Below are 20,330 nucleotides of genomic sequence, written 5' to 3'. Positions count from 1 at the left end.
ACCTTTAGAAGAGCTAGAGAACCGTAGGCGCTACACAATTATCAACTGCCTTCAACAGCTGCCCAGCCCTCCCACTCTCTCTCTAGAGGAAGCAAGAGAGGGGAAGGACTGTTAATCAGTTGCCGGGAAGTTACAAGGGTGTAGTATGTAGCCGACGAGCCCCTGCGACCTTCCAAACTGGCGCTTGTCACAGACAGCCGCCGGCCGGTGTGGCCGTGCTTTTCTAGGCGCTTCAGTCTGGAACCGCGTGACCGCTACGGTCGCAGGTTCGAATCCTGCCTCGGGCATGACTGTGTGTGATGTCCTTAGGTTAGTTAGGTTTAAGTAGTTCTAAGTTCTAGGGGACTGATGACCTTCGAAGTTAAGTCCCATAGTGCTCAGAGCCATTTGAACCATTTTTGAACACTGACAGCCTTTAAATGTCTTAAATGCACCTGGGTTAACAGCACGTTTCCTAGTATGATATATGTCCGCAGGAACTTGTAGAAAAATATATACCAAGAATGTATAAACGTAAAAAAGTGCGTCTTACCTTCTGTAAAATATCTGGGAGTATGCGTGCGGAACGATTTGAAGTGGAATGATCATATAAAATTAATTGTTGGTAAGGCGGGTACCAGGTTGAGATTCATTGGGAGAGTCCTTAGAAAATGTAGTCCATCAACAAAGGAGGTGGCTTACAAAACACTCGTTCGACCTATACTTGAGTATTGCTCATCAGTGTGGGATCCGTACCAGATCGGGTTGACGGAGGAGATAGAGAAGATCCAAAGAAGAGCGGCGCGTTTCGTCACAGGGTTATTTGGTAACCGTGATAGCGTTACGGAGATGTTTAACAAACTCAAGTGGCGGACTCTGCAAGAGAGGCGCTCTGCTTCGCGGTGTAGCTTGCTCGCCAGGTTTCGAGAGGGTGCGTTTCTGGATGAGGTATCGAATATATTGCTTCCCCCTACTTATACCTCCCGAGGAGATCACGAATGTAAAATTAGAGAGATTAGAGCGCGCACAGAGGCTTTCAGACAGTCGTTCTTCCCGCGAACCATACGCGACTGGAACAGGAAAGGGAGGTAAAGACAGTGGCACGTAAAGTGCCCTCCGCCACACACCGTTGGGTAGCTTGCGGAGTATAAATGTAGATGTAGATGTAGATGTAGATGTAGATGTAGAAACTGTAATAAGCGATTACGGCAGTTATTAGCACGCCTCGCCCCTGGAAGCACAGCTGTCAAATCACCAGACAAGACGGCACACGAGCTGAAATAAGTATGTGAATCAGGAAACATTGCTGTGGTTGGGTAAGGTGCAAATGCTTCACTTAGAGACTATAAATAAAATGAATTACTCGTTGGATCACCACAAATCCTTTCCGGTAAGGAATTGCAAGAAAGTGTGTGGTGACAGTTTATTGCAAGAAAAACACAGAAACACTTAATTATCAAAAATGAATATTAGTTTGTATACTTTATTGATTTCTGACCAAGTGACACTGGGAGTCAGCGTACACACTAAGGGTCACCCCATCTCGAGATGTAGCCAAGAAGTCGCCCGAAAAGTTCAGCCTGCGCCGAGTGAGCCGTTGACAGCTCGCCAGGGCAGCTCACAAGGGAGACCCCCCCCCCCCCCCATTGCAACCCCCTCAGATTTGGTAGTAAGAGGGCCCAGTGGGCAGACCGTCAAAACCTGAACACAGATCAAGCATGAAAACAGGAAGAAGGTGTGCCGAACTGTCAAGGAAAAAAAAAAAAAGCGAAATAGAAACGGTGAACGGTCCAACATAACAACTGCAACCTTCAGGAAGAAGAGGAGAGACACCATGATGGTTAAGTGGTCCCCGTGTTGAACTGCTAAGGGGACGAGGCGTCTTCAAAGCTCGCTCGTGCCTTCTTTTTTATTTTATTGACTTTTTTCGGTGTTCGCTGTATTCAAATTTGTGTCTGTGTCGCGGTGTAACGTCCATTTGCAACAGCGAGGTGTAAGAAAGATACCTGTAATGAAAGTTGGTTCTGCACAACTATTCTATTAGCAGCAGAAAGCAAGTGGCTTTCGAATGCCAACCGGAAACCTTTGATGACAAGGCAACCAGCCAGCCGCATCCTCCACTGGAAAACACGTGTCGTGTGTCACACACGGCATTAGTGACAGTACGTGTGCAATGTGATAGACCTAATTTGTACGCCTGGTAAGTGAGTGAGGTATGCCTCCTTGCCGGACTTATGTGTTCGTATGAATGTGAATGTGATCACTCCCAACGAAATGATGAAAACATTTTAGTTTGTCACATAAGCTACAGTAAATGAACGCAACAATTTCCAATCATACAGTTTCTCTGTGAGCTATCAAAACAAAACGTTTTCGAAGTTGCGATCTGTTTTGGAAATTTAAACTGTTGAGTTCCTTTGTTGTAACATGGTTGACATCCGCTTATTTGTTTTCTCGTTTGTGTGCGACCTCTATATGGTATCTCGCCTGCTCTCACTATTCATCACATTTATTTGAGAGGGTAATACAATCTTGCCACATGACTTAGATTCTGTAGCCAACGCATAGTATGACAACTGCCAAGACTGCAGAAACAAAACAAATATTTCAGTGACCAAATGGACAGTTCATAAAGTTGTGAAAAAAAATGGGACGAGGGAGTTTAGTACCCAGCTCGCCCACTTTGGGGTCCAACGCTTTGACCACTTAACCACGACGCCATGGCTGTTGCACTCTACTCAGTGTTACACGTGTTATTCTTGGACCGTTCACTGTTCCTATTTTGCTTTTTTTTCATAGTTCTGTACACCTTCTTCCGGTTCTTGATCTGTGTTCAGTTTTTGCTCCGATATCTGCTGGGCCAATAGTACCACTAAATCTGATGGGAAAGTGTCGGGGGGGGGGGGGGGATGCGATGGGGAGGTTCTCTTGTCTGTAGAGCATAGCCCGGCGAGCTCAGTGAGCTCATTCGTAGAGTGGGCCATGGCAACCCAGGCTGGGCTGACAAGGGAATGGTCACACTTGTCATGTCGAAACCTGTGTTGCTTTTTTTACCACTGTGAGTTAACATTGCAAGAAGTCTGTATGCAGAATTTTAGCTGCTGACATGACCTGGAAGTCTGTAAACAATTTTATGAAGTAAGACATTATTGTCGCATGGTTTCCGCGCTTATAACTGCGTCTTGTACAACCCTGACTTCTCTCGCTACGTTATACCAACGCCATCTAGGGACAAGGTGGCGTTAGCTACGCGCCGCTCTCTTGCCACAGCAGTGAGAGAGCTGATTCCCCAGTGAAAGCGATCGTATGATAATGAAACATTCGTTGACAAATATGGCTGATATGTTATCTACAACATTCTTTCCAAATAGCTATGAAATAGACACAAATAAATATACGGTTTAGAACACGTCCAAATTTTATTTCTTGTAATTACCGCAAAAATGCGAAATATTGATACAATGTTCGAAACATAGGTTTTTTGTGCACCAAGAACATACAAGCAAATACGACATATGGCAGCCCTGCGAATCACAGACGTTGTTAGATGTCCGTAGACAATACTGGGCTGGTGTTAGGAATGAATCAGGTCTAGTATCAGTATATTTCGACGAGTGCCACACATATTTAATCAAATTCTGAAACCGTGGGGAGGAAAATTGATAATGTATTACTGACTGCAGCTTGAGAATATTGTCACGGTGATAGACAGGAAATTGCAATGATCTGCACACAATAATTTTCTGTTAGTTTTCTGCAAAATGCCTTGCACTGACGGAAAAATTCTCTGTCTAAAGCTTGAATTACGTTCGTCGTGCAGGGTGGAATCTGAAGTATCTCTACTTCTTTGTCAGGGTGGGCTCGAAATACAGCTTTTAATGAATCAGACCTTTTATGACCTGACCACGAATCTAGAAGAGATTTGTTCCCGCAGAACAGAAGAAAAGCATGATGCATGAAAAGTGTAACATTTTCATTTCCCATTTTTCCAGACTTCGATGCGTCTACCACAAGATTGTTTGCGTAGAACACTGTTCTTTTGACACGTGGTCCAAAACGTCCAGTTGGTTCTTGAAGACACACATACAGTTTAGGCAGCAATGAACCATCCAGACTAATTATGGGCATTGTAGTATATGAATGGGTGAGTGCAGTCGTGGACTACGCAATCGCCTCAATATGTTTTTCCCCTTTGAATGACAGTGTTCTTTCCACACGCATTTCTTTTTGAAAACCTGACTGACCTGCATTGTACACGTACGATTCACTAAAACTAACGATCTCATTTTTTGCATTCGTAAGAAAAGCTCGATACAAATTTTGTTATTTTTCTTGCCACAATTTTATGTGATCTTTTGAAGCGACTAATCAACTTCGAGAAGCTGTAAATTCTTTAGCGCCTATCGCGTTGGCAATCTCTAACGCCCAATCACGCAAAGTTGTATCGCTGACACTAAATGACTGTTGTCTGGCATCGGTAAATAGCTCAGAAAGTCGCGCATTTATCTCCGGCGTAATTTCCAGTCGACTCTTACGTCGTCCAGCGACTTCCTTTTTCCATTTATACAATTCACGTTCAGAACGGACAAAGCGATACTTATTTTAAACAGTACTGACACGTAGGCGTTTCTTAGCACTTTCGTTCAACCAATACGTCACCGCTTTTTCTTTGTCTGATAAGATAATTGTAGTTGCTGGTGTTACTTTAGGAGATAATTGATGATGGTCCGTGGCACTATCACTCGAAGAGTCTTCATGAGTGCAACTTTCGTCAGTGTCTTCGCCGTCTGTAGATTCACAGTCTGCAATATCGAGTGTTTCAGTTGTTTATAGCCACATGTCTGCGCCATTTACATGCTCGTCTAGAAGTTTAACAACCATGTCGCACAACACATAGTCTTCACGCATGTTTTCTGTTGATTGCTTCATTTGGCGTCTGTGGTATATCTCCATGGCAAGCAGCAAACCATTTACAGGGTTCGCCATCACCTGTGAGGGGAGATTGAATGTTCACCGTAAAGTGGCTTGCGGTGTATAGATGAACACGTACAGAACATCTTTCACATCTCTAACCAGTTTCGGGACGGTATGTTTCGAAATACGTACCAGAAATTAAAAGGACGTGCATGCCACAGAAACGAATATTCGTTTCCCCTTTCCACCAAAACCGTGCAGCGATATTCCTCTTTAATGAACGCCGCGATAAGACGGCCGCACTTGCCGACCATGCGCACAACACTCGCGACTCGCCATTTCCAGGGGTGGCCAGCTGCCACTGCAAGCGCCAAGCAGGAAACACAGCCATGTTCGTGATTTTTTTTAGGTGACTTCCAGTTCTTGTCAGCAGCTACAATTTTGCATACGGACCTTTTGCACAGTTAAATAACAGTGCTAAAAAAAGCAATACATGTTTCGGCATGACAAGTCTGACCATTCCCTTGTGTGTCCACTTGCTCTAAATGAGCCAGTCCGTTTGATGCACGCTAGCACGGGCTGGCAGCGGGCGATGCATTCCCCTGGTAAACAGCTTGAATTGCGCTGTACCTTCAGCACTCCCTAATACCATGTGCTGGAAGTAATGTTCACAGTCAAGCTAATGCCAACATGGTTCCGCATAATATATCATGAATGATTTTCTTGCCGTCTCTTTAAATTCGACTTCAGGCACGTCATCCAGTGCCTCGTGTTGCATCGACGCAGCCTGTACTCAGTTTGTTGAGAGGGGATCCACTGCTGAAACACGCCATCAGTGTGTTACTCACCCATATTGGTCATATCACTGTGGGCTAGTATTTGTTTGGATGCCACACCTCACTTATATTTTAACTTTAGTCAACTGATGACCAGTTTCTTTGTTGGCTAATGGAGACTTCTGCCTTCTACTGAAAATTAAGCGGGTGCAAAACCATATGATAGTAAAATTCATCTAGGTATCTGCAGTTCACTTTGTGGAATGACTGCATTCAAATAAGGCAATTCTGCAGCTGCAGAGACCATTACAATATTGATTTCTAGTTCTGTGTGTGTTACTAATGTCTTACGTTTGCTTTCAGTACAATACTGTACAGAAATCACTGTACGCATGCTTGGAAACAGCCAACTATGTTATTCAGAGTGAGATTTTCACTCTGCTGTGGAGTGTGCGCTGATATGAAACTTCCTGGCAGATTAAAACTGTGTGCCGGACCGAGACTCGAACTCGGGACCTTTGCCTTTCGCGGGCAAATGCTCTACCAGCTGAACTACCCAAGCACTTGCCCGCGAAAAGCAAAGGTCCCGTGTTCGAGTCTCGGTCCGGCACAGTTTTAATCTGCCAGGAAGTTTCAACTATGTTATTTACTGGTAGTTTTACATGAGGCGCGGCCAACATTTTGGCTCGTGAGCCTTGGCCAGGCACGAGTGCCAAAGCGCTCAGCCTCGCTTCACATTTCCCCCATTGCCACGCCGTGCCGCCTGGAAGTGAGGAGGATGAAGAGTGAAAAACTGCGAATGCACCGCATTTAAATGGCAGTGCAGTCGCACTGCATCCTATTTGGTTTTATATTTCACATTTCTCAAAAACAGCTAACAAACGAAACACATTGTCATTATTATTTGGTTATTTTGGCGTGCTGGAGACGTAATATAATTTTTGTCTGGTACAAACTGTCTACATACGGACAGACACAGACAATTAGAAGGAGTTTCGCACTCAAGTTGCCACATAATCGTCACTTATTTAGTTTCACAATCGAAAAAAGATCTTTCGCGCAAATATGTCGATCGAAACATTATAATGATTTTGCAACTTCACTATGGAGACTTGGAAAAGAAAAGAAAAGAAAAGAAAAGACGGTTTTAACGTAAAAACATTTGTCATTAAAACTGGAATTACCTTGCAGATCAATCAATTATATTGGCATATGCACAGGAGGGCTTTTAACTGAAACGGCAAACGATCTCAAATATTGCACGGAAACAGATGTAAGACTGACACCGTCCTCAAAGTCTTTATAAAATTATCCTTGTAATTCTTTCAAGGCCGCAATGAATTCTTCAAGCCTCGTTTTTTCTTTAATAGCAGTGAGCTTAGGGAAGTGAACTGTCTCTATCAGAATGTGTCCCTTCTACAACTTGATTTTCTTTTTATATGCATCTCCATCAAGTCAGAAAGAAGTTATCGTGCTGTGTCTTACTGTGGACAGTGTGCAGTCTAGTGCACTTAAAATTTGAAGTCTGAAATCCAATCTGGATGTTCTAATTTCGTTTGTGCGCTCTTTTTTCCTTCATAAATTCTACAGTAGCAATTTTTATATCGAAAAATCGTTCCAAACATGCCTCTTGACCTAATCATCGTACTTTATAGTAACATATGAGGACTCCAAACTCTTCGTTCAGCTCCACTGAAAACGGTTGCAACAGTCAGTGAAATTTTAATTTTTTTACGACTAATTTCTTCACGTGCTACAGGCCTGCAAATTTAGCACATAGTGCTTTTTTATGTACTGTACAATGAAACCTGTCTGTCGATCGTTGTGATTTTTTGCTCTTTCATTGTCATTTAAATCTTTAAATTCTTTCTGCATGGTACTGTAATGTCGTTATGCGAATTGAGAATTCTCATCCTTCCCTTCTGTCATTACCATTCATTTTAGAGGATTGCGACGAGAGATCACTAGACTGCCTCTTTTTGTGCAAACAGCCATTGGACCTGTGAATGTCCTTCATACCACGAACAGATAGCGAAGGTTAAACAGCGCTGACAGCATGATTCTGCTGAACTCCGCACCGCAATGCTGAATGAAATGTCGAGCTGTTCCAGGTACTTCCGGAAAGGAACAAGCCGTGGCCCACCCTTGGCTCGCGCACGCTGCTGTATTTTACATCTTAACTGGAGATAAATAAATATTACTAGAAGGTATTGCTGAAGAAATACTTACAGAGTGATTTATCTTGTTGAGATGTTTTACTTACTACGCGCGTACGGAAATCTTGAAAATGGTTCAGGTATGCGTATCTGTCAAACAGGAACTAGATGGCTGTTTCACGATAACTGGGAGAGTTAAAGTTAGACATTATGCACTAAATGATTTGCCAGAACGTGGTTGTTGAAAAAATGTGCGCTTTTAGGGTTATCTTTATCGACAAAGGAGAAACAAGACTGGTCGCAATAAAAAATTGTTCAAATGGCTCTGAGCACTGTGGGACTTAACATCTGTGGTCATCAGTCCCCTAGAACTTAGAACTACTTAAACCTAACTAACCTAAGGACATCACACATATCCATGCCCGATGCAGGATTCGAACCTGCGACCGTAGCAGTCGCGCGGTTCGGGACTGAGCGCCTAGTACCGCGAGACCACCGCGGCCGGCTGGTCGCAATACTAACAAGGGAACCTCCACATCGCACCCCCCTCAGATTTAGTTATAAGTTGGTACAGTGGATAGGCCCTGAAAAACTGCATACAGATCAATCGAGAAAACAGGATGAAAGTTGTGTGGAACTATGAAAAATATAAGCAAAATATACAAACTGAGTAGTCCATGTGCAACATACGCATCATCAAGGATTATGTGAGCTCGGGAGCGCCGTGGTCCCGTGGTTAGCGTGAGTAGCTGCGAAATGAGAGGTCCTTGGTTCAAGTCTTCCCCCGACCGAAAAATTTAATATTTTATTTTCAGACAATTATCAAAGTTCAGGCACTCACACATAATCAACTTCGCTCTCCAAAATTCCAGGACATGTTCAGGTTTGCTTGGACATATGCAGGATTTGACGGTCTACACACGGAAAAATTTTGAAACGTTAATAACGTATGTTTTGACAGAGCACAGGGAAAACTGTGCGACTGTGAAACTGTTGCAGTCATTTGTTGCAGTTTATGTGACAAACTCTTATGTTTTCATCACTTTTTTGGGAGTGATTATCACATCCACAAGAAAACCTAAATCGGGCAAGGTAGAAGAATCTTTGTACCCATTCGCCAAGTGTACAAATTAGGTGGGTCGACAACATATTCCTGTCATGTGAAGCACATGCCGTCACCAGTGTCGTATAGAATATATCAGACGAGTTTTCCTGTGGAGGAATCGGTTGACCTATGACCTTGCGATCAAATGTTCTCTGTTCCCATTGGAGCGGCACGTCTTTTCGTCTACTAATCGCACGGTTTTGCGGTGCGATCGCAAAACACAGACACTAAACTTATTATAGTGAACAGAGACGTCAATGAACGAACAGACAGATCATAACTTTGCGAAAATAAAAAAAGTAAACTTTTTACTCGAGGGAAGACTTGAACTAAGGACCTCTCGTTGCTCAGCTGCTCATGCTAACCACGGGACCACGGCTCTTCTGGGCTGTACTGTCCTTGATGTTGCCTGTCTTGCGCATGGCCTACTCAGTTTGTATATTTTGCTTATTTTTTTCATAGTTCCACACAACTTCTTCCTGTTTTCCCGATTGATCTGTGTTCAGTTTTTCAAGGCCTATCCACTGTGCCAACTTATAACTAAATCTGAGGGGGGTGCGATGGGGAGGTTCCCTTGTAAGCAACTCTTTGTCATGTGGAATTATTGTGTGACTGTTTATTCACCTCAGACTCTGTTCTTAAGTTGAGAAACTTTCATCAAAATGTGTCAGCTGAGTACCAGTGTGCGAGCCTGATGAGACTTTTAACTCACGGTGTGTGGAGGGGTAGTTCAGGACGAAGGTGGTTCTGTGCACTTTGAACTACTTTTTCGTGCCATGAATTTAACGTAAACCACGACGTTTATTTCAATATTCTCGGTCACAAAGTGCTGCTCTTTCCGCTACGTGATGGAAATGGTGAAGACACTCCAATCTTCCACTGTGACGCCACTCATGTACAGAGGACTGCAGGCATACGTTTCTGGTTTGATGAACTCTCAGGCTCAGCTGAATTACCTCATCTTGTAGTCCGATTCGAAGTAACTGACATTAGACAGCTAGCGTGCTGAGGAGCTCCCGCTCACCAGTGAGAGCTTGGTATTGATGGCTTCTACTGTGTTGCAGCTTCCGTTGCCTAGCGGTTTTTGCCTGCCAGTCCTTAGTGAGCTGCTGCAGGAGACATGTAACGTCTGGTTTTGCTTGCTTTTCAATGCGTGATCAAAGTAGTCGAAAGAGAAACGCAGAGGAGACGCTATAGAGGTCTGTGGGATATGTGTATATAATTTTGAGGGGCGCCAAGTGTAGATACCTCTTCATTGTCAGGGTGGTGATGTGGACCTGTAGACGTCTTTCAGCGCTAATGAAACGTGATTAGCGTGTTAACATTTGTTGGTTCAGATTTACAGTTCAGTGTCTTCTCGTCGACCTCGGCTAACACCTTGTGTCAATGATACAATGGAATTCCGCTGACTCCTGTGGTCAGCGCGGCTGGTCATCAAGGCTGCAACCCCACCAGTTAGGCCCAAGTCTTGCAGACTGCCGTCTGGCTGTCTATAGGCAACGTTGTGGTGCGGCCTGTGGGCTGCATCCAGCCCATGACTGGCTTCAGTTCAACCCACTAAAGACGTTCTGGGTGAACCTAAATTGGATATTTCCTCAAAAACACGAGTTTTGAGGCCTAATTTGTTGGCATGGCATGCTGGGAAAGAGGTGGCATGTGTATTGGTATGTTACCTCATAAACATTAGCGCTAAAGATACTGCATTTTTGAGTTTATGCGGTAGTATCATTGTTCTTGTGTTATATTTATGTGGCCTGTGAGCTTAGGTAAGTATGTGAATTAGGCCCTTGTGTCACTAAACATTGCCCGTGCTTCGTTTAGAGCGTCCTTGATTCCCCTCTGGAAGATAATGATGACCCACAGTGACCCATTAGGACGTCCATAGTCATGTAGTCAGATAATCTTAGTCTCACGTGACAGGTGGGTACCCAGAAGGGCCTGCAGCGATGATCAGGAGCAGAGGCACTGGATTGCCCTCTCACCAAGCAGTGACTAGGAAATTAGTGTCATAAGAGCCGCTAGAATTACTGATTTTCAGGATCCTCATTCTCGCCATTAACCATGTGGTAGGCCGTGACCAACCTTAATTCCTCTAGTGGCAGATCGTGGTTACTTGGACGTTGCCATCTTGGGAATAGCAACCAGCATGAGGAGTGCTGAAACATCTAACATATTGAAAGGGTCCTGTAGCCACCTTTCATTGCCAACTCTCGTAGTGGTCAAGTCGGCAAAGAGGTTTCCGCTACTTGGGAGAAATCCACCTGCGTTAGGTTGGTGGCGGAAATGGCATCCTGGGGTTTTCCGGTCCACGCGGAGCGTGGAAGAGGCTGGGGAAGCGGGAGGCAGTCTGCCGTCGGTACGGGAAGCGGACACAGCTGTGCTCCAGACGAAGAAGGGTGAGTTGGACTGACCGCGTGGCGCGTTGTCACATAGAGAGGGGAGCTTTTAGCTTTCGGTCTCGAATTTCGTCTTATAAAGATTTACTTGCTGGGTTGCAGCAGGGAATGCAAGGCTTTTGTAGACTTTCAGTTTGATTCCCAATGCAGTCTTGACTTTGATCCGTGAGAGGAACGCAGCACAAGGGAGTTGCATATGTTGAAGTGCCCTCGGTTCAGTGTGAATGTTTATGTGCCTACATCTGTGTATGTATGCTTCTAATCTTTTCCGGATCTTGGTAATTTTTGTGTATTTGTGAATTTTCTTTGTCTCATGTGACACATAGTTAGCATGCAACAGCAGTCTATAGATGCACTACATCAATGTTTTAAGGAATAAATAATTTTGCCTTCAATCTTATCTTGTGTACCGATGTTACGTCGCCGTTACCTTCGCCATTTACCTTATAGTTTTCCTTGTTGGCCCACCTATAGCGTTTCCATGTGCACAGGTGTAGTGATTAGTGTCCTTTTTTTTATCTGAAACAAATGCTCTGGAATAGATCGTGTTTTCACGAATCTTGCTGCAGGCTGCACTTACGCATGGTGTTCACGACCTCTTTACTTTACTCAATATTTGATTCACGGGAAGAATGCCTGGATCATATTACGTAATAACTACATCCCATTCATTATCAATGACTGTACAATGAATGTTCTTTTGTGAGTTTTTCTTATTAATAAATTAAGTAATTTTCCGACTCAGTGCTACCTCTTCTTGTCGTGTGGCTAGAGTCGGTGGCGACCCTATCTTTTATATTGATTTCAGTGTCAAGTAGCATTTTCTTATTCAAAGTGTGCGTGGCTCTTTTAGCTATCAGGATACATTCGAAGGGCGCTTCATGCTTCTTGCACCTACCGTCCTTTTATTCACGCTACTTATATTCACGCCACTTACACATGGCTTACCCTGCTCACGGATTTCGGTAAACCAGGGAATCTTCTGATGCGCAGTGAGGATTAGTTATTTTCGGTTGGATGTGCTAATTGGTATGTTGTCTTTCTGTGATACAGAATTTACGTGAATTTATGATATAGGTGTGCATTTTCTTACATGTTTTATCTTGTATATGTATTACTGTATAGATATTGTGATTTAGTATTCAATTGTGTTACAAGTGTGGGTTGACTCTTGTCCTGTGGCGTGTATCGGTGTCATATAGTAAATCTTGGGTGCTTTGTGGGGACTGTGAGTCCATTAGGAGACTTTGGCATTATTCTTGTTGTATTTTGGAGCACGGAGTAATCCTTATGATGGAGACGCGTAGCTGTTCAGGGAGCCGCGATCGGAATAACCTGCCAGACAATAACCCTGAACAAGGACGAGGTCAAAACGTCGAGTCCGACCAGGAACGAAACGCGGAAAACGCAAGTACAAGTGTTGTCCATCCTGAGCCCGCCGTAGTGATTTCGAATCATTCGATAGATGCAAATTCATTACAGGCTATGCTACGACAATTACTAGACAGTAATAGGAGACATATCGAGGAGGTGAATAAAAAACAAGCAGAAGAAAATAGGAGGCATATCGAGGAAGCGAATAAAAGATTGACTAGTGAAATAGTACAGGGTGTTGGGGAGAAACTGGCGATCATTGACCAACGCATCTCCGCCTTAGAAGAGGGGCACCAAGTCATTAGCAAGCGGGTGATGGAGCAAGAAGAAAGGTTCGCTGGGAATATACGTGTACTAGCAGAACAATGCCAGAGTGAACAAGCGGCTCTTGAGTCCCGAGTAGGACGACATTCCGCCAGGGATCTCCGCGCGTTAGCAGAACAATGCCAGAGTGACCACGCGGCTCTTGTGTCCCGAATAGAGGACTCTGCGGCTAAGTGCCCGGTCCACCTTAGCGCGCAGGTAGAAACCCTCAGCCAGGCGATAATAGCTCTCGAGCGAGAGCAAGGGCTTACGCAAACAAAGCAAGACACGGCCCACCGAGAGATGCGAGAAGAAATAGCCAGGATCTCAGACGCAGTGGCGCGTAAGTCTGACAATAATAGGGAAACGATTACCTCGTCATCAGCGGATGCAGACGAAATTCGGTCGATAACGAAATGTCGGCGTGGACAGTGTGAAATAAACATACAACAAGGAGGGGTTACCGAGGGAATATGTGAGCGCATTGCCCGTTTAGAACTTCACCTAAAAGGGTTAAAGGACCATGAAGTTGAAAGAAATGAACGAAAGGGCCATTATTCCGACGATGATTCCGGGAACGATGGCGAATTTGATCATCGGCATGATCACGGATCTCGTACCAGGTGGGGACGGCGCGGATCCCCTCAGGAACGTTCGTCAAGGGAAACTCACGAATTTGACTTTAAACATTTTCTGACCGTGAGGAAGTTTGAAGTCTTCCGTAACTCGGCTACGGGGATTCACCCGCGGGCCTGGTTACAGCAGTTCGAGTTCTCCCTCCCTCCTACGTGGCCCAGTGCGCACAAAATAGAGTATATGTGCGGCTACCTCGAAGGTGAGCCAGCGGCGCGGATGAGGTCAATTGCACGCAATTGCTACACTGTTGGGGAGTTTCGTCAACACTTCCTGTCGATATATTGGTCAGTGGCAGCGCAAAGTCGTGTAAAACACGGACTCATTATGCTACCAGAGTTAAACAGGTCAAAATTCTCCAGCCCTGTGCAGATGTTCGAGCACATGCTGCAGGCGAATGAACATCTTGACGATCCTTATGGACCTGCAGAAATTATTCGTATTTGCCTGGGAAAGTTTCCAATGCAGTTGCGGCACGTTATCCTTGCAGGACGATGTAAGGATGACGTAGAGGGGTTTCGCAATTTCCTTTTAGAGCTTGAGTGCGATGCGAATGGCACCACGCAGAATTACGGTCAGAGCGCCTACGAGCAGCGGCCGCGCGAGCGAAGCCGCAGCCGTAGAGACAGGTGGCACTCCAGACGTAATGACTCGCCTGAGAGTTACAGAATGCGCGAGCGTTGGCGGCGTCGCGACTCCTCACGGAACGCGGGCAGAACGAACTATGCCAATGGTCATCATTCGCCTAGAGGAAATCAAAGACACCCCTGGGAGTTTAGAAGATATGGTAATGAGCAGAGATTTAGGCGCAATTACAGCGGACCTAGGAACGGTAGTCGTGACCGACCCCAGAATAATTATCGAACAAGCAACAACAGGGGTGCCGTAAACAGTACGGGTGGTCCGCCAGTGGGTGTTGAAATTCGTCCCGCAAACCCGCGGCACAATCCGACAAATGCCTCTAATCAAAGGGATCAATGACTGTTGGCTGGCTCGGTTGGCGTCAAACTTAATGAGGACCGGTGCTATTGTTGATACTGATGTGCATTTGATAAAGGAAGACGTTGTTATGGAAGATTTGTTGAGGGAGGGCCACAGTATTGGTGTGCCTGCGGTAAACCCAGTCGTGTCTGTTTAATACATTTACAGTGTATATTTTCAATGTTTTGATTCACTCTGGTGTGATTAAAATTAAAGTGTATATTTTCTATTAGTTGTAAAGGGTCCCCAATATGTGTGTAGTTAATTGTTCTTCTCAGCAGAAAGGAGTAGTGTTGTGCAGCTTCAAAACGTCTGAATGTGAATGATTATGAGGCTCAGATGAAGCGTTTCCTATTACAGTAAGATGGCTTTTGTTTTTTGATGACTAAAACGGTATCGGGCGTATTGACGTGGCGAGTCATTGGAAGTAAGGTAATTCTTGATGATTAATTACAGTTGTAATGTTCTTATTCCCCTTAGGGGAATGTACTGCGATGTTGATGAAGTGACTTGGTGACTTGTAGGCGAAGGATTTGTATACGAATGGAGATTAATAGTGTTTGATTTTCAGAGTTGCCATCTTATAAGATATTTGGAAAGTGTAACTTGCCGTCACATACTACTAGGTACGGTTGAGGACATCAGGATGTGAAACCCCAGAAGATGTATATGGAAACAGCTTATAAACTCAAGCAGCTTGATATTTAATAGAGAATCAATGCGCCTACCTCCAAGCTAAAATAACATGACGGTAGGTGAGGACCCCTGGGGACATGTGGTGAGTAAGTGTGTAATCATTATGAGTATCTTATGATAGTAGTAAGTTGGGTACTCATGGCCCTGGACAATGGATTTCTTTTGACAGTATTTTTTTATGTACTTATAGGACGAAGTGTTTATGTGTTTGCTAATAGGATAGGATGATTTTTATTTTCATTTTTATGCCCACTGACCTTTTGCATTAGTCTGATGAATAGATGTTGAAACGTTTACCATTCCAGATGTGACTTGAATGAGCCTTCTGTGTGTCATTAATCATAACTTTTATTATGCAATGTCCATAGAAAAGAAGTCTCGAAAATTTTTCACAGATCAGCAAACATGTTCTGCAAACCTTGGAGGATCAGTCAGTGAACAACGATATGGGTATTGGTGTTGAAAGGAATATTTTGTTTATATGTGGGAATTGTAGTCGGGGTATATGGTGATGGTGACTAGCACGAGCTGTGTAGATTGTGTGTGAGAGCGTAGTTAGGAGCAGGTAGAGTTTTGTGTCTGTAGCTAGCAGCGGCGCCAAATCCTATCCAAATCCTGACCAAACCTTGTACAAGATCTACCCTGAATGATTGACAGCAGATGTAATGCTGGAACTATATTTTATAAAAAGGATTTTTTGTTTGTGTGAATATTGGTTATGTAATTTTCTTCATTGTTTTTTTTATTAGTAGTGTTAAGAAGGCCCTTTTTTGTCAAGTTAATTTTGGGCACTATTCCATGTATTGATCAGGAGTGAGAAACTCCGAAGACTTTGTGGTAATCTGTACACATGATATTTTGTAACGATCCCTGTGAGCGCAGTTCTTAAGTGGGTGCAAGGCCGCCTAGGGAGCCTCCGCATCAAAAAGCACAGGGCTGGGGCCACCGGCAGGCGTTGCCGAACCCTGGTATCAACGGCGAAGCAGTGATGCGGCGAGCGGTCACAACTGTTTCCCCGTCAGAGGGGAGGGGACGCTGGTCTTCCCCCAGGCGCAGGCTCACACCGGAGCCCGCAGGCGTGTCACCACGGCAGCGCCAGCTGATGGCCGGCGTTCCACCCCATGCGCTAGTCATCTGACAAGCGAAAGGGAAAGTATGACGCACACCAGGCGAGGCCGCCGATCCCTGAGCGCCGCTAGTCCAGACGGCTGCTGCGGTGAGGTAACGCCCACTGCCCGGAGGGACGCGGGTCCCACCACTGACGCATCAGCTGAGACGGTGCAAAGAGGTGATAAGCGGGTCTCAAGCCCGACACCCGCACGAGTTTACGTCGACCTCGATGCGACGCAGAAGAGCGCGTGTTTCCCCATTGACACGACAGGAGACGGGGGCGTGTGTCGGTAAAACACATTCCTCCACAACACACGGACGACGACCGCCAAGCCGCCTTCTCGATGATGAGGCAGGGCCCACAAGTGGCGATGTCCTGCAAATCTGCAACGCCGAACCATCCCACAGTATGGACGCAGAGGGTGGAAACGGGCACGAGGCAACGTCGCGGGGTCATGTCTAGGATGAACAACCTGGGTTACAACGGACGTTACAATCAACGCCGCTGCGAACTCCCCAGTTCAGTGTTGTGGTCCCCTAGTAGCTTATCCTCCAAGTCGCCTTTAGAAGAGACGCCCACCCCAGCACCTAAAGATAATACCCAGTGAAACAACCATGTGGCGAAACTGAAAAATGACAGCGTGTCAACGAGTTGATTTCTGGATGTGTTTTTGTACTCATGTCTTATTTTCCATAGGTGATTATTTACCAGCTGTCATGCCACCATGTTCATTAATGATTTTGTATCACTGTATTTGTTGTGAATATTGTATTTTGCACTTTCACTTGCATGTTTTTATATATGTCAGCACCAGATGATACTGCTTTGGTTCGTGATAATGATTTTGCATCATTGTATTTGTTTATATATTTATATATATTATGTACCTGTTCACCTATGTCTCTATGTTAACTTTTGATAGTTGGTTAAAGCAATTTTAAAATAATATCTCATGGTTGTGGTCGTAATAGGTCAGATGACATGATGTTAGCGTAGTATATCACGCTTAATTTAATTTGTTCTGTTTGCTTTGCGGACCGCATGAGGTCACAATTATTGACTAAGGTCAGATAAAGCTCACTTGGATATAAGAGATTAATCAACTCCTTTGTGCTGCTGTTTACTGTTGCAATTGTTACTCGTTAGGGTATGTTTGTTTCGAAGACTGTTGGCGAATCTCCTAGCATGGCGAGAAAATTCGCGGCACAGTCTTCTCCGGGACGTTTGGGGTGATGAAAGGGTCCTGTAGCCACCTTTCATTGCCAACTCTCGTAGTGGTCAAGTCGGCAAAGAGGTTTCCGCTACTTGGGAGAAATCCACCTGCGTTAGGTTGGTGGCGGAAATGGCATCCTGGGGTTTTCCGGTCCACGCGGAGCGTGGAAGAGGCTGGAGAAGCGGGAGGCAGTCTGCCGTCGGTACGGGAAGCGGACACAGCTGTGCTCCAGACGAAGAAGGGTGAGTTGGACTGACCGCGTGGCGCGTTGTCACATAGAGAGGGGAGCTTTTAGCTTTCGGTCTCGAATTTCGTCTTATAAAGATTTACTTGCTGGGTTGCAGCAGGGAATGCAAGGCTTTTGTAGACTTTCAGTTTGATTCCCAATGCAGTCTTGACTTTGATCCGTGAGAGGAACGCAGCACAAGGGAGTTGCATATGTTGAAGTGCCCTCGGTTCAGTGTGAATGTTTATGTGCCTACATCTGTGTATGTATGCTTCTAATCTTTTCCGGATCTTGGTAATTTTTGTGTATTTGTGAATTTTCTTTGTCTCATGTGACACATAGTTAGCATGCAACAGCAGTCTATAGATGCACTACATCAATGTTTTAAGGAATAAATAATTTTGCCTTCAATCTTATCTTGTGTACCGATGTTACGTCGCCGTTACCTTCGCCATTTACCTTATAGTTTTCCTTGTTGGCCCACCTATAGCGTTTCCATGTGCACAGGTGTAGTGATTAGTGTCCTTTTTTTTATCTGAAACAAATGCTCTGGAATAGATCGTGTTTTCACGAATCTTGCTGCAGGCTGCACTTACGCATGGTGTTCACGACCTCTTTACTTTACTCAATATTTGATTCACGGGAAGAATGCCTGGATCATATTACGTAATAACTACATCCCATTCATTATCAATGACTGTACAATGAATGTTCTTTTGTGAGTTTTTCTTATTAATAAATTAAGTAATTTTCCGACTCAGTGCTACCTCTTCTTGTCGTGTGGCTAGAGTCGGTGGCGACCCTATCTTTTATATTGATTTCAGTGTCAAGTAGCATTTTCTTATTCAAAGTGTGCGTGGCTCTTTTAGCTATCAGGATACATTCGAAGGGCGCTTCATGCTTCTTGCACCTACCGTCCTTTTATTCACGCTACTTATATTCACGCCACTTACAATATGGGTGTCACCACACAGTAATAATAACTGAATTGAGTGCTATCAGCACGAATGCCATCGGACCTAATGGCCAACTGAATTCAGAACTAGAGAACTGGGATGTTTATGAGGACTGGCTTGTGGTAATGACGTGGCAGCCTGTTCCTTATGACCAAATGTGGCCCGATTCTTTACCATCGTCAGCAGTTCTCGTTCGACTGTGTTAACTTAACAAATAGTTGCATGCTCTTAACTGCACTGTCTGGCCTGGCTCTGAGCATTATGTGACTCAACTTCTGAGGTCATCAGTCGCCTAGAACTTAGAACTAATTAAACCTAACTAACCTAAGGATATCACACACATCCATGCCCGAGGCAGGATTCAAACCTGCGACCGTAGCGGTCGCTCGGTTCCAGACTGTAGCGCCTAGAACCGCACGGCCACTCCGGCCGGCTTTCTGGTCTCTGAAATACGTTATAGTGTCTTGTTGCTTCATGTCACAAGACTAACAAATACGTGTGCATCCCTCTCTCTCAGCTTACTTTTTGCTCATTGTGTAACTTGCGGCGATTGGTGCTGAAGTAGCTGTGTGTGCTCATGTATGCGACTGACTTACAGTGTTCATTGCTTCTGCTTCATAGCTACAGGGTATGTTACCACCACTGCCTGGTGTTGCATGTGGCTGTCTTAGTGTGAACTTAAAAAAATTAGTTTCTTGCCCTTTTCTGTTCTGTGTCTTAACATTATGTTTCACGAGATGTTTTCGTTGGTAGAAACTTGAAAGCAATTTTCTAACACCTAGGATGGTGCAACTGTAAGGCGGCTGCCTGTGGGCAGTACTTGTGATAAAGTGCTTCTGGCCTTAAACGTGACATGTTAACTAATTTACATCAGACTATAATACCAGTGAAAATGCCTGATAATATTTTGAACAACGGGAGAAATGTAACTCCAAGGGGTCTAGTCATCAATGATTTGCTTCAGCTGGATTGTACATACCTGAAGTAACGTGTGGACTGTTCTCCTCGCCGAGTTCACCTCATCAGCAAGGCTAGCGGCGGTGTTGCATGGCATTAGCGTGGTGTCTGCTGTAGCTGATTAATTTTTTATCCAGAACATTTTTGTACATGGTTCCTCAGAAATGCAAGTATTTTCGCTTTTTATTTTTTATTTATGTTTTTCTGACAGATATTGTACTTAAATAGTATCAAATTTATACATGCAGTTAAGAGAAGACGACTATTTGGGATCAGTATCGAGTTCGTCTAGTAGACGCGCATAATTAGGAGCCAATCATTCTAAAATTAAACCTACTGTTTCCATTGAGAGAATTCACAATTTTTTCCTTCAGCAGTTTGTAAACGTTTTCGTGAACAGATGTATACAAAGTTCTATAATGACTGAATTACAGTGAATGTGTAGTTTTCGCGGCTGAGGTCGAAAATTATTTCTATGACGACATATTGTTTCAAAGACGTAACTTTGTAGAGAATGTGTAATTTATATCTGCAAGTTCACTGTATAACCCCTA

The sequence above is a fragment of the Schistocerca cancellata genome, chromosome 2, assembly GCF_023864275.1.
Source record: "Schistocerca cancellata isolate TAMUIC-IGC-003103 chromosome 2, iqSchCanc2.1, whole genome shotgun sequence".
Lineage (NCBI taxonomy): Eukaryota > Metazoa > Arthropoda > Insecta > Orthoptera > Acrididae > Schistocerca > Schistocerca cancellata.
This window is presented reverse-complemented; position numbering follows the sequence as displayed.